We start from the raw sequence: 15,976 nt of genomic DNA on the forward strand, positions 1-15,976 counted from the left end.
GCCTGCGGCTGTCGTCGGGAATCTGCGGTGCGATGCTGAGTAGCGGTGGTAGTATCAATTAACCTGACGGGGAAACGCCGATTCCCGACGATAAAATGTGCCCGGGTGCGTCGTACCGCAATGCATCGAAATGCAGTGTCGGGTGTGAAAGGTAAAATGAAAGTCTATGGACTTTCCTTTTACCTTGGTTAAAGCAAAGTATAGACTATAAACGCTGAAAAAGGGCTCTGGTGTGAAAGAGCCCTAACACTAACCTACTCCCTACCTACAGTCATGAGCTAAAATGCCAATTTCTTTTTGCATTACTTTTCGTGGAACTTTTTTTTTTTTTACCATATTGTGAAAATACAATGTATTTTCGCAAATATTTTCTCAAAATCGAAAATAGCATTTTCGATGATGTAAAAATTACTTTGGCAAAAACTTCGCAATCAACACTGCCTACAACTAATACTAATGTTCCCCTACCTATGCCTAACACTAATCCTGCCATTTTAATTATGTTCTGTAATCATGAATTACCAATATACCATTGCGGCTACATTTAGCTGCCTGTGCCTATGTTCATCTGTAACCAGTAAATTAACATTGTAATATAGCCACACTCAAATTTACTCACGCTATCTTCATGACAGTGATCCTGGCATTTCTGGAATCATAAGACAGCAGTGTACATATATCACTAAACATTAATGGCTAACTATTGAGAGGAACAAATGCTTCTTAATGGAGATTTTTTGGTTTTCTCTTCTTTGCCTCTGTAATCAGATGAGGGAAATGGATAAAGCTTTTTAACCGAGATATACATATCAATAATAGACTTCAGGGTGGGGTAATGTTAGAAGCTCTGTTTGGCTTTTACTGCTGTCATTCATTTTGTGTCTAGCTGATAACCAACCCCTCGGTGTCACAGTACAGAAAAAAGGGGAAATTGATTCCATCCCTTACTTATTTTATCCAAAACTACAATAAAATCTTTTGGCTGGAGCTGAGCACATTTTTGAGTAATGCTATAGAGGATGTGTGTATAATTGTGACCCTAACACAGGGTGCACGTGCATGTGTTTTGTGTTACATTAAAGAAAATATGGTGACAGAAAAGACATTTGTGGTGCTTTAAATATCTGTCAGCTAAAGGTTCTCTCAAATCCAGCAACCCCTAAAGCATTCTTTAGCATGCCAAGTTCACTTTGAAACCTGAGCCAAGAAGAAAACTGCTCCTCTTGCTGACAAGAGAAGAAGTAGGGAAATGAGTTGCTGTTTAAAGCTGTACACGCAGCCAAGGCTCTGTGGCTACTGTTTAACCACATAGGAATAAGCACAAAATGGAGTCTAGCCCAACAGCATGAAGAATCATGAGCGTTCTCCTGAATAGACTGTAAGCACATGGAAATGCTTCTTTACACTCATAAGTAATGTCTTGTAGTTCATATAAAGGAAGGATTGATAAAAATGAATGGATAGATTGATGGATGGATGGAAAATGGACGGATGGATGTACAGATAGATAGATAGATAGATAGATAGATAGATAGATAGATAGATAGATAGATAGATGTGGCCAATGACATGTAAATAATTACGTTGATGTAGGATTATGCAAATTTTGTGTGCAAATTTCATCTTGAAAACGGACCAATCGAATTTTACCTAAGCAGAATTTGATTGGCTAGTTCTCAAGTTGCATTCATTTGCATACAACATTTGCATAATGTTGCATCAGCTCAAAATTATTTGCATCTCAATTACATCCAGATAGATAGATAGATTGATAGATAGATAGATAGATAAATAGATAGATAGATAGATAGATAGATAGATAGATAGATAGGTAATGGATGGTCAGGACCAAGAGATGACAGATAGATAGATAGATAGATAGATAGATAGATAGATAGATAGATAGATAGATAGATAGATGATTGGCTGGGACAGGTAGACAGACAGACATACAGATTGCATGGATGGGAGAGAAGGGGTTCATTATCAGTTCTGTGCCACCAGTCAACTAGGGCACAACTGGCACAGAGTTTGTATGTTCTCCCCAAAACATACAGATAATTGGCTTCTCCCTAAATTTGCCCTAGACTATGATACATGCACTACACGATACATACATAGACATCTGACTATAGTAGGGGTTAGATTGTGAGCCCCTTTGAGTGACATTTAAGTGACAAGACAATATACTCCATACAATGCTGTGGAAGATGTTGGCACTATATAAATACTAAAAAATAATAATATAAAAAGTAGGGATGGGACGACGAATCCAGCGAATCCACGAATCCCTCGAATATTAGGTAATATTCGAGATTCGTGGACTCGAATCCCGACGCCATTTTCCGCTCGCCGAATCCGCCGAATCCCGACGCTGCATCGCCGCGCATCCGCCGCTTAACCCGCTCGCAAGTGTCCTCCTCCCGCTCCCCACAGCCTCCTCCACTCGCCCGCCGCATAAATAAGAAGCAGCAGCCTCTCACCTCCAGTGTGGAGCCCGGAGCGGCAGACCTCCTCCAGGCTTCCTTATTCCCCCTAGTGACCGGCTCTTACTACGCGTCATCAGTAAGAGCCGGTCAGGTGGCCACTAGGGGGAACCAGGAAGTGAAGGGAGAAGTCTGCCGCTCCGGGCTCCACGCTGATGCTGGAGGTGAGAGGCTGCTTCTCCTTATTTATGCAGGGGGGCGAGCGGAGGAGGCTGCGGGGGGAGGGAGGAGGATATGCTACCTACATTGCAGCCCCTCATAGCCTGCTACTTATACCGAAGCCCCCCATAGCCTGCTACTTATACCAAATCCCCCCATAGCCAGCTACCTATACCAAATCCCCCCCTAGCCTGTTACTTATACAGAAGCCCCCCATAGCCTGCTACTTATACAGAAGCCCCCCATAGCCTGCTACTTATACCAAATCCCCCCGTAGCCAGCTACCTATACCAAATCCCCCCCTAGCCTGCTACTTATTCAGAAGCCCCCCATAGCCTGCTACTTATACAGAAGCCCCCCATAGCCTGCTACTTATACATAAGCCCCCCATAGCCTGCTACTTATACCGAAGCCCCCCATAGCCTGCTACTTATACAGAAGCCCCCCATAGCCTGCTACTTATACAGAAGCCCCCCATAGCCTGCTACTTATACAGAAGCCCCCCATAGCCTGCTACTTATACATAAGCCCCCCATAGTCTGCTACTTATACAGAAGCCCCCCATAGCCTGCTACTTATACCGAAGCCCCCCATAGCCTGCTACTTATACCGAAGCCCCCCATAGCCTGCTACTTATACAGAAGCCCCCCATAGCCTGCTACCTATACCAAATCCCCCCCATAGCCTGCTACCTATACCAAATCCCCCCATAGCCTGCTACCTATATTGAAGCCCCCCATAGCCTGCTACCTATACTGAAGCACCCCCATAGCCTGCTAACTATACTGAAGCCCCCCCCCATAGCCTGCTACCTATACTGACGCCCCAATAGCCTGCTACCTATACTGAAGCCCCCCATACTGAAGGCCCCTATACCCTGCTGCCTATAATGAAGGCCACTATACCCTGCAACCTATACTGAAGGCCCCTATACCCTGCTACCTATACTAAAGGCCCCTATACCCTGCAACCTATACTGAAGCCCCTCATAGCCTGCTACCTATACTGAAGCCCCCCATACTGAAGGCCCCTATACCCCGCTGCCTATAATGAAGGCCACTATACCCTGCAACCTATACTAAAGGCCCCTATACCCGGCAATCTATACTGAAGCCCCTCATAGCCTGCTACCTATACTGAAGGCCCCCTATACTCTGCTGCCTATACTGAAGGCCCCTATACCCTGCTGCCTATACTGAAGGCCCCTATACCCTGCTGCCTATAATGAAGGCCACTATACCCTGCAACCTATACTGAAGGCCCCTATACCCTGCTACCTATACTAAAGGCCCCTATACCCTGCTACCTATACTGAAGCCCCTCATAGCCTGCTACCTATACTGAAGGCCCCCTGCTGCCTATACTGAAGGCCCCTATACCCTGCTGCCTATACTGAAGGCCACTATACCCTGCTACCTATAATGAAGGCCCCCTATACCCTGCTACCTATACTGAAGGTCCCTATACCCTGCTGCCTATACTGAAGGCCTCTATACCCTCCTACCTATAATGAAGGCCGCTATACTCTGCTACCTATACTGAAGGACCCTATACCCTGCTGCCTATAATAAAGGACACTATACCCTGCAACCTATACTGAAGGCCCCTATACCTTGCTAGCTATACTGAAGCCACTTTACTTAGTTACCTATAGTGCGGGCATCTATGCCTGGGTACCTATACTGCGGGCAACTATACCATGGATCGCACAATTCTTATGTGCAGGATTCGTTAGATTCGAGATTCGAAAGGTTCGAGATATTCGAGAACCTTTTTAGATTCGGATCCGGATTCGGATTCGAAGAAATTGTGGATTCGTCCCATCCCTAATAAAAAGTCATAGCAGCTCTAGTGTGGTTCTGCGTTAAGCATGGCTACCATCTGAGGGAAGAAGTTGTTCCTGTGCCTGGAAGATTTTTTTTACAAGTAACCACTATCTTACTCCCAAAGACATAATTTGGAAGATGTAGTGAACAGAGTGAAAGGGGTCAGAGGCAATCTTGTTTGCTTTCTTTCTGCCCCTGCTAGCATAAAGATACTGCAGGGAAGGTAGGATACAGCCATTTATTCTTTCTGCTGATCAAATAATGTGCTGCAGTCTAACCTTTATCTTGTACAGAGCATGAGCTGAACCAGACAGTCATAGTTTATGTCAAGATGGATTCGATGATCGGAGTGTAGAACTGCACTATTAAATTCTGTAGTAGGGCAAACTTTTTCAGCTGCCGTAGTTGGTACATCTTCTGTTGCACTTTCTTGACGATGGTGATAGTATTGTTATACCATTTTAAGTTGTTGGAGATTATGTACCCATAAAAAGAGAAACTACGACCAAGAATTGAACTTTATCCCAATCAGTAGCTAATATCCCCTTTTACATGAGAAATCTATTCCTTTTCACAAACAGACCATCGGGGGACGCTATATGACTGATATTGTGGTGAAACTCCTCCCGCAAGAAACTCTTGAGTACGTACTCCTGGCAGTTTCCTGTCTGTGAACCTTGCTGCATTGTGGGAAATAATTGTTTACAGCTGTTTCCAACTGCCAAAATAATATGCAGCAGCTACATCACCTGCCAACAGTAAAAATGTCACCATGTAATAAATGTCAGAATGTAAATCAGGGATTTAAAAGGTTTTACAATGGGCAAACACTGACTAAATCATTTATACATAATTGTAAAAATGAAGCACTTTTTTATTACACTATTTTCACTGGAGTTCCTCTTTAAGAGTGTTACAACCAAAGCAAGGTGCAAAACCCCCAAAATCCTATCTATCTATCTACCTAAATATATACAGGATACATACACATATACACAGGACAAATATATACAATATATACACCAATCGCAGTACAAGGAGGCGGGCACAAAATCACAGTCAGAACAAGCATAAGTCGGCAACAATCGACCAATCACGGTACAAAAGGAGCAGGCAATAATCGAGGTCAGACAGAAAATAGGTTCAGTAACAGAGTAGCAGAAACATAAATACTAGATACCAGGAAACCAGGGTTGTCCAGATACTACAGCTTGTGAGCACAAAGTTCTGGCACAGGTTACATCTTGCAGGCCCCTTTTATAAGGAGGACACACCTGTTGCATAATTGAGATGCATGGTCCATATAGAGCAGCCTTGCAATTGCAGAGCCCTTTCCAAACAGTGCAGAGCCACCTAATGGTGGAACAGAGAAAGTTCAGGATGCACAAAGTCCCCAGAGCCAACCTGCTGGTGAAATAAAGGAAGTTCATTGAAATTAAAGTCCATGTTGCCACCAGCAGGCAGAGAGTGGCATGACCCAAATCCTGACAAAGAGCATTAAAGAGACACTGAAGCGAAAAACAATTTATGATATTATGATTTGTATGTGTAGTACAGCTAAGAAATAAAACATTAAGATCAGATACATCAGTCTCATTGTTTCCAGTACAGGAAGAGTTAAGAAACTCCAGTTGTTATCTCTATGCAAACGAGCCATTAAGCACTCCGACTAAGTTTAGTCATGGAGAGGGCTATTATCTGACTTTTATTATCTCAACTGTTTTCTTTTTCTCTGCTAGAGGAGAGGTCATTACTTCACAGACTGCTCTGAAAGACTCATTTTGAATGCTGAGTGTTGTGTAATTTGCACATATTATAGAATGATGCAATGTTAGAAAAAACACTATATACCTGAAAATAAAAATATAGAATATTTTCTTTGCTGCTAATCTTCTAGTAATTATTCATAGTACACAACCAATTCACTATATCATATTTTTTTTTTTTCCGCTTCAGTGTCTCTTTAAGACTGAGAATCCCTCAGTCCGGAAAATGGGCCTAAAAGATCTGTCAGTTTAGCATTGCCTACTGTAAGTGACAGTGAGATAGGAAAAAAGTAATTTATAGTCAATTTCACTCTGGAAGAAATGTACATTTATATGTATGTATTTTTAGTTTTACACTTGTTCAAAATAGTTGTAATTTAATAGCATAAACTTTTACAGAGGAACTGTAACCAAGGATTGAACTTCATTCCAATCAGTAGCTGATACCCCCTTTCCCATGAGAAATCTTTCCCTTTTCTCTGTATGGCTGATATTGTGGTGAAGCCCCTCCCACAGTGTGATGTCAGGACCTAGGTCCTAACATCACACTGTGGGAGCCTTGTTGCATGGTGGGATATAACGGCTGTTTGCACCTGCCAAGCAACCAGTATCTCCCTCTATGCATACTGTATGTATATCTTAGCTAAAGTTCCTCTTTAAGTAAAATTTTTGAAGGTAAATATATTTTTACAAATGGCTAAATTAATTTGGATTAATTGAGTTGGAAGATTTTTGAGGAACAGAAGCAAATTAAAGTGACCATAGTGATGTGCAACATGTCATTCAACATCACATTTGATATTTCACATAGCTTCACTCTACTATAAACGTGTTTGTATTAAAACCAAAGCATACATCTTAATCCTATAAGCTGACTACTGCTTGGCTTATTTATTTATTTTTTTACAAATAATTTTTTAAAACTTGTCTCCCTGGCTTTTTAAGCATTCAGTGATCATGCATACAAGGGTTATTTCTACCTTTTGTGCTGTAGTTAGTGGCAGAGTTCTATGAACAATGATTCTGCAGCTGGTCTTCATTGAAGGGTTGTACTGTATGTACTACTGTACATTCTATGAAGTACAAAAAGCTCTACTGTTAGTAAGTGTTGGCATATTATTATATGGTACTAACCAAGGTATGTTATGATACATAAAATATTCAATATCTAAAATATTTAAAGGAGTACTGTAGGGGGGTAGGGGGAAGAAGAGTTGAACTTACATAGGTTCTAATGGTCCCCCATAGACGTGTTCTGTGCCCGCGCAGCCACTCACTGATGCTCCGGCCCCGCCTCCGGTTCACTTCTGGAATTTCTGACTTTAAAGTCGGAAAATCACTACACCTGCGTAGCCACTGCTTCGCTCTCGCTGACATCACCAGGAGTGTATTGCGCAGGCCCAATACAGTCTGCGCCTGCGCAGTACACTCCTGGTGATGTCAGCGGGAGCGAGGACACAGCTGTGCAGGCGCAGTGGTTTTCCGACATTAAAGTTGGAAATTCCAGAAGTTAACAAGAGGCGTGGACAGGAGCATCGGTGACTGGCTGCGTGGTCACAGTACGTCTGCAGGGGACCATTAGAAGCCCCAGGTAAGTTCAACTCATTTTCCCCCTACCCCCCTACAGTACTCCTTTAAACATAACAGTAAAAGAAAAAAAAACAGCCTAAATAATATTTGTAATATTCTAGTTTAACCGTCAGTGTAAATAATATGTAAAATGATGAATAACACAGAATAACATGTTCAGGGAAACCAGCCAAAGGAACAAAGGATACATACTATATATTAGCAAAAGTTAAATCTTAACATTTTTCACAGTATGTGTATCAGCAAAGGTCAGTTCATAAATGGGACTTTCCTCAGTCTTAAAGTCAAATAATTGCCTGTTAAAATGTGTGTGTGGCTTTGTAAACCTATCCAAAAGCCATGGCACCAGATAACAAAAAGTGCTGATGAAAATTACACTGTTCTGGTCCTGAACAACAAGTAAAAACAGAGCACAATTACATTTTATACAGTCCAGACTTAATCAGCAAACTGTTCTTTTGGGTATAACAATAGGGCAATACTGAAATTGAAGTATTAGTGCTTTCTGAACTGAATAGATTAGTTAGGAAGTTTGTATTCACTGACACTAATTAGTGTTCAAATAAACTAGGTAGCATTCAACCATGCTGATTATGATTATGTATAAAAAGGTCCAGGTATCAATTCATAGTTGCAATACAAATATTGATTCAAACTGGAAGACAACTCAGTGTATTATTATTATTGATTTATAAAGCACCAAAATATTCAGTGGTGCTGCGCAGAGTAAGAAACAAACATTGAGTACACGATAACACAGACAAAATATCAGTACTGCTACAAAATTGGAAGACAAAGTCATTACACTGACATATATATAAAATATATATACTGATTAAAATATATAGCAAACTCCAAGACACAAAATGCTGATATAGCCCTGTCTCTGTGAGCTTACAATCTAAAGCATACATGTCAAACTCTGGCCCATGGGCCAAATCTGGCCCTCAGAGCCATTAAATTTGGCCCCAGGTGGTTTCCCCACTTTGTATTATGTTTGGCCCACTCTAGACCACAAGGGAAGCTATATTGGAGGTGAAGCCCTAAATCACCAGGGAAGCTATATTGGGAAGGGAGGGGGAAGTACTAGAAGTACTAGACAGGGAACAGTATAGGGGAGGGAGGACCACTAGACACCAGGGAACTGTATAGAGGAGGGTGGGGGCCTCTAGACACCACAGAACTGTATAGGAGTTGGAGGGGGGCCATTAGACACCAGGGAACTTTATAAGGGAGGAAGGTGGCCAGTAGACATTGAGGTTTGCCCTTGACTAAGTCCCAGTGTACAATTTTGGCCCACTTTGTATTTGAGTTTGACACCCCTGATCTAAAGGAATAGCTTAGTTATTTCTTGTTAAAACTTCCTTTCATCCACTATCACTAACAGCATCAGTAGTGGATCTGCTAATTTGCATATGTGTTAGTAATACCCCCGCCTCCCCGCCTGCAACTATTTACCCCATGTGTCTACTTTAGCCAGTCACAGCCAAAGGTTTTCTCTCTGTATCAGATTTCCAGACTAGATGCTGGGCTCCTAGGGATTGCTAAAGTGTATGAGGTGATTGCACTGAAATCCCTGTACCATGCTAAGCAGAAGTAAAGTTATTTATCTCTTATCTGCTAAATGAGTCAACATTCTCTGCTTATTGTGTATGAAACCTGACACCAAGGCAGGCTAAACATTTGTCACTGTTCCTTTTTGAGAAGTGTGAAGACCAGCACTGCCTGATGCCACATTTCACATAGATCACACCTCTGCTGATGGTTCTTTCCAATGCAGCTAAAACTTACACAAAGTAATGCAGAGCTTATGGCTCTGATTTTTAACATGAAAAGTGGGAAAATGCATACACAGCTATTAAATAATACTTAGTCCAGCAACATGGTGAGTGGTTAAAGCGGACCTCCTGAGTAATAAAGAAAATGTTGCAGCCTTCTGGTACAAAAAAAAGTCTCATGAAGGCTTCTCGGGAAAAGGCTTTTCAGGTAAATATAACTTTTTTTTATTAAGTGGCCGCAGGATTTTCTTTATTACTCTGGAGGTCCACTTTGATAGTGTAGGTGTCACTCCGGACACCCATGTTTAAAGTGTGTCCTACTCACTGACAAGTTTACCCACTCAATGCAGACATTCTGAAGTGAAGAGGTCCTACTTCCCAACACACGTTACCAATAATAATAACCTGTAATAATATTTTGTGTGAGGAATAAAAAATACTGCGCTGGGCAAAAGGAGGAACATTGCTAAGTCTGAAATGAGATAAATGAAGTCATTTACTGTACTCTAGGCTCGGAGGGAGATAATAATTCATTCATTCTAAGGTCAAATGAAATACTATTGGCTACAGTAGCCAAACTAGGACCTGAAATAAGCTCTCTATCATGCAATTGGCCATTAACATTGAATATTCAGTTGAATCACTGAATCTGCCGTTTAAACACTTTATTGGGTAAATAAAAATACATACACCATGTAATCCAGCTAATTTAAAAGTTACGGCCAACTGTAAAGAGGCATTTTAGCAGATCACTTGAACTATATGTGTTTTAATATAATCAAAGGTCGCCATGGCAGCATCATTAAATGAAAGTCTCAGTGCTGTTAGTTGGGTTTCTCAGTTGATACATTTTTGGCACATCTGCGGCATACGGAAGAAGGAGTAAAGAAAACTGAGCTTAGTTTCTATACATATGAGTAGTTTGAGCCTATATTGACATATTATGTCCTTGTTTCTCCCACTTGAATAATATATAATTGCCGTATCATGTTACTTCAGCAAATGCATCTACTTAAAGGTAGAGAAGAAGCCTTCAATATAGGGAACTGCTCAGACAAAATTGTTGGCCAGTTGGGAAATACTGCTGAAAACTCTCGTTTAATTTCTCTTGGCTTGGCGCCCTCCAAATGAAATGATTGTTAGTTAAAGGTGAAAAGTGTATAAAGGAAGAATAAAATGAAAATTACAGCCTCTGTCTTATAGCATATTATGTTCTATAGTTCCAGAGTCCTTGTGTAAACACTTCATGAGCAGACATCCATGCCTCTTGTATTTCATCTTCTCCATAATTAATCATTAGCTACGTCTGAACAATATGACAAAATGTAATGGGCCAGGAGCTGCAAAAGACCCAGAGCTGAGATATCAATTACAGAGCTTTATTAAAAGTGTATTTTTATCTGTGAGTTGTCATAAACCATCACGACACCACCTTGTCTTTATCAGTGCGACAAATGGAAAGTCCAAAGCTCAGCGAGTATGTTAACGCCACCTTGACTAATAAAGTTTTTTGGTAACTCAACCCCTCTTCACTAGCTAGTGGATCACATTAGGCCTATCAGTCATAAAACTAACATTGTAATTGAGCAAATGTAAGGAAAAGGGCATATTAACTTACTGGTGATTTATTTTGACATCTCTAGAATGAAGCACATAGTGCACTTTGAAATAAATATTATATCAGTTTGTGTTTCATGCTGATAAATAGAAACCCAGCATAGTCATTACAATGGAGGGTAATAGCTATAGCCACATCAACTAAAGGGTAAAATACCTGCTGCGTAGCTGTTGCCGGTATTATATTCTTATATAGTAAATCAATTCAGCGCCACAGTTAAAAACTATAGTGCATAGTAAAATGCGGCAGCCAAAAGTAAGATAAGTCCCAAATGTCCACACTAGATTGTAATATAAATTTCAGATATGGCTATCTTCATTCAGTCCTTCCACATCATAATAGCGATTAAATCATAAAGCTTACCACCTGAGGACAACCCACATTATAAGGTTGTGAATCGAGTGTATGTGGTATTGTCTGGAACAATTCCCTAATATTCTCTGGTCACAGCTAGAGATGGGCACAAATGCTGATTTTCGATTCCGCAAAAATCCTGATTTCCAATGCTGATTACCGATTCTGCGGATTTCCGATCGGTTTCCGATCTCCAAGTTCGGATTTTCAAGTAGTGTTTTTTTTTTTATCATTTTTTGATCGAGTTGACTCTTCATTCTCTGATTGGTTCAGTGCCTCCGAGTCCTGTGATTGGGCTAAAATTACAGAGTTGTTTTAATGCAGTATTTCCACGGAAATCCGATTTCTGAGTTCAGATTTTCGATTTCTGAGTAGAGTTTTTCTGGTCATTTTTTGCATTCTCTGATTGGCCAAATGCTTTTAAGTTGTTTCTGCATTCTCTGACTGGTCCATTGCTTCCGAGTTGCTGTGATTGGGCTAAAATGACCGAATTGCAATAATCCGATTTCTGAGTTCCGTTTTCCGATTTCCGAGTTTGGAAATTTCAATTTTGTGAAATCTGAATGCGCATCCCTAGTCACATCTGCAAACCTGAGGTTCCCCCCTCTCTTTGGTCCTGAATCCTACAGGTCCTGACATGCAGAGATTATGTTAACAGTAGATAAAGAAATGATATCCCTGACGACGCCAGAGTGTGAAGCAAGTATGGAAGGAGTTTGCACTCATGGGTGTAGCAATCACCCCTGCAACCCCTGCCATCGCAGGGGGGCCCAGAGGCTTTGGGGGCCCCTCCACCTCTGTCTCCCTAACCACAAGAGCAGCCAATTAGCAAAGAAACCTCCCCATTCACTCATGAATACCATGTGCAGGTGTGTGTGTGTGTGTGTAAGTTTTTCCTGCTTCTAGAAGCTGCTTCACAGCAGAACACTCTCAGCTGCCAATCGCCGGCTCGCAATCCGTGGGGTTCGGGTACAAAGGGGGCCCCATGCTATCATTTTTGCAGGGGGGCCCTATAAAGTCTAGATACGACCCTGTTTGCACAGTACCCTATGGATACCCTATCAGGGATATTTTATATTGAAAGTGCTTTTTTATCTTGGTGTACCCGGTGATTCAGGTCCCCATTTGTGAGTCGATTTTAACTTCATTTAATTTGATTTTATCTATATATCCACTATTGGAATAAAGTATCTACACTTAGATCGTTCTATTCCCTTATTTACTGCTCACATATTCCCCACACATGAGGACCTGTTCAATATAGGACCACGGAAAGGGAGGAGTCGTACAGTTTGCAGTTGTGACCAGACATTATCTACATGGAGTTTGTAAATTCTGATATGTGTCTGCATGGGTTTCCTGCAGGCACAATGGTTTCAATTTTGCACTATGGTAGGGACAGTAGACTATGACTGTGGTAGGGGTTAGATTGTGAGCTCCTTCTCAATAACAAGACTATGGACTATGCAAAGAGCTGTGGAAGATGTCAGCACTCTATATATAAATAATAATCTCACAATGTTGACTAAATAGATAACTCTTTCCCCTCACACACAGATATCTGCCACCACTTGTGTTTTGCAGAAATAAAGAAACCTGTTCCGCAAAGAAGCGCTACTTTTAAGTAGAATAGCGAAGCACAGTTCAATTCCTTATCTATATTCATAGCATAAAGAAATGCCTACAGGACTTTAATACCGTAATTAATTCAAAGTAAAGGAAAGATAGTACACCAATATTTACAGTAAAAGGAAAAACACTAACAAATAAATAAATCCATACCTTATGCTAAGGAAAAGCTTTGTCTTTTATGTAGGTCCTGTCACAACAGACAGTAGTTTCAGTACATGGGAGACTACCTCAGAAATTCTCAAACTCCAGTCTGTTTTAAAGTAAACCTGTCACAGACAGACATGATATTTTGAATATTCATTTTAAAGTAGCTTTTACAGTAATAGTTGATACCCTTACTATTTAACTGCATCATATTTCCAATGTTCCAATATTAGTTTGAAAGCTCATAAGAACCACAAGAAAGCACATAAGAAAGCCCATAATATGATAGCTTCTGCTAGCAGACTCTCTTCTTCTGCTTCTCTGCTTTCCATTCTGTTTATATTGACAGTTTTAAGATGTTATTGACCTTTCTTAAAAGGCATGGTACATTTCATATTTTATATTTCTTAGATCTGTCCATCTCACTTTTAGACTTTATTCACAGTAGCGTTTGGACTGATGTTTTGCTGCCAGTCAATAAATGCAAAGCCAACGTCAGCATTATTTGTTGGTGATTTTAACAGCATTAACCTCCCTGGCGGTTTATTTATTTTGCCAGGGAGGCTGCGGGAGGGTTTTTTTTAAATTAAAAAAAAATATATTTTATGCAGCCAACTAAAAGTTGGCTGCATGAAAGCCCACTAGAGGGCGCTCCTGAACCGTACTTTCGATCGCCTCCGGCGATCGAAAGTAACAAGATAGGCCGCAATGAGCGGCCTATCTTGTTTCGCTTTCCTCGTCGCCATGGCGACGAGCGGAGTGACGTCATGGACGTCAGTCGACGTCCTGACGTCAGAGCCGCCCGATCCAGCCCCTAGCGCCGGCCGGAACTGTTTGTTCCGGCTGCGCTGGGCTCGGGCGGCTGGGGGGACCCTCTTTCGCCGCTGCACGCGGCGGATCGCCGCGGAGCGGCGGCGATCGGGCAGCACACGCGGCTGGCAAAGTGCCGGCTGCGTGTGCTGCTTTTTGCAGAATGAAAATCGGCCCAGCAGGGCCTGAGCAGCGACCTCCGGCGGCATACCCCGAGCTCAGCTCGGGATTACCGCCAAGGAGGTTAATTCATGCTGCCTTATCTTGTAATTTGGTGGGGGCACAGTCTGTTTAACTGTATTATTTGTGGGTCTAGTTGTTATTTGGTGGATGCAATAACTAATCATTTCATTCAAAAAGTACATAATGCCAAATGTTGTTTGAGGGTACACACTGTCTCATTATGTTGTTTACCTGTAGGTGCTCCCTAATTATATGATTTACGGGATATGCTGCCTAATAATGCTTTTTGGAGTACAAATATGGCCTATTTAGGTTATATGGGGATAACACACAGCCTAATTACTTTTGTGGGAGTATGTGGCCTAATTATTATTATTATTATTATTATTATTAATTATTTCTTTTCTTGAGAGGGGGTTGTCTGCTGCCTTATTATTATTGTATTTCAGTGAATATGCTTACTATTTATAATATTTGGGAGGCTATATCTAAGAATGTTGTTTAAAGGGAACATGCTGACTAATTATTTTTGACTGGTTATGATATTTGGGTGGGCATGCTACCTAATTGTATTGCCTTAACCATACTCCCTATTTGCCACAGTGCATTGCACTGCACTGTTTTACTTTTTTTGATGACCAAGATTTTCTAGGATCATAGCAAATTCTCAGACATAAGCTGCTTGTCTCCTTCTCTCGGAAAAAAAAAGTTATACACTGCCCATCATCTATTTAATCAGCTAACAACATTCAACTTTCGCCTCTTGAAAATCATCCCTCTGATATATTCTCTAATTGTAAATGGCAAACTTACTTTTCTCATCCCACATACGTTACATTGGAGTCATGCCTTTGCTTCACTTCCTCTATCAAGAATTCTTTCTTAAAGGAACACTAACTTTCTAGTATTTTTCTTTTTCTCTCAACTATTACAATGTTCTGTGATCTGGTGTTCAACTTACTAGAACCTTGCCTCTATAATCCTTCAATGATCATGAAAACATCAGCTGTTCCTTTCTGCAGATTTATTCACTGACTTCCAAGTCAGCTCAGAATTAAATTCAAGTAAATGTTCTTTGTATATAAACCACATTGCAGCTGCTGCCCAATTTTTATTGTTATGCCCATATACAAATACACCCTCTCCAAATTTTCAATAATATCCTAATACCTTATTCACTCATATCCACTTCCTAGCCATGGCCCCAAGCCTTTTCTAAAGCTGTCCCCATTTTCTGGAACTCATGCCTCAATTCACTAAGCCCTGGCCAGTAAGTGTCACTTACCAGTCTTCTAGCAGGGCGGCAGGCAGGCAGGCAGGCAGGCAGGGAGCTGTGTGTGTGACTTGGAGGTTTTCTGTCCTGTGCATCCTGTCATGCCTTTAGATGTGCTGCAACCACCAGGGGAAGCTCTTAGTACAAATATGCACATCTAAAGGGGTTTAGGGATGCCCGCAGAATTGTCAGTTTCCTCTGCTTTGATACACTGAAAGACCCACCGGCATCCCTGCCGCATCCAATCACAGTGAGAAGCAGGCTGTGTGGCTCTCCCTATTGGCTGCCTGGCTCGCCCAAAGGGCTGTCTGTCAAATCTACTGCACAGAGACAGCATGGGGAGAGCACCAGGGGCGT

General features: G+C 41.4%; 1 protein-coding gene across 1 annotated transcript in view; it reads left to right on the plus strand.

The window, feature by feature from the left end:
• LOC137571854 (collagen alpha-1(XXV) chain-like) overlaps positions 1-15,976 on the plus strand; it is a 207,064-nt gene that overhangs the window by 54,525 nt on the left and 136,563 nt on the right. The window lies entirely within an intron of this gene.

The sequence above is a fragment of the Hyperolius riggenbachi genome, chromosome 1 (assembly GCF_040937935.1).
Source record: "Hyperolius riggenbachi isolate aHypRig1 chromosome 1, aHypRig1.pri, whole genome shotgun sequence".
In the NCBI taxonomy this organism is placed as follows: Eukaryota; Metazoa; Chordata; class Amphibia; order Anura; family Hyperoliidae; genus Hyperolius; species Hyperolius riggenbachi.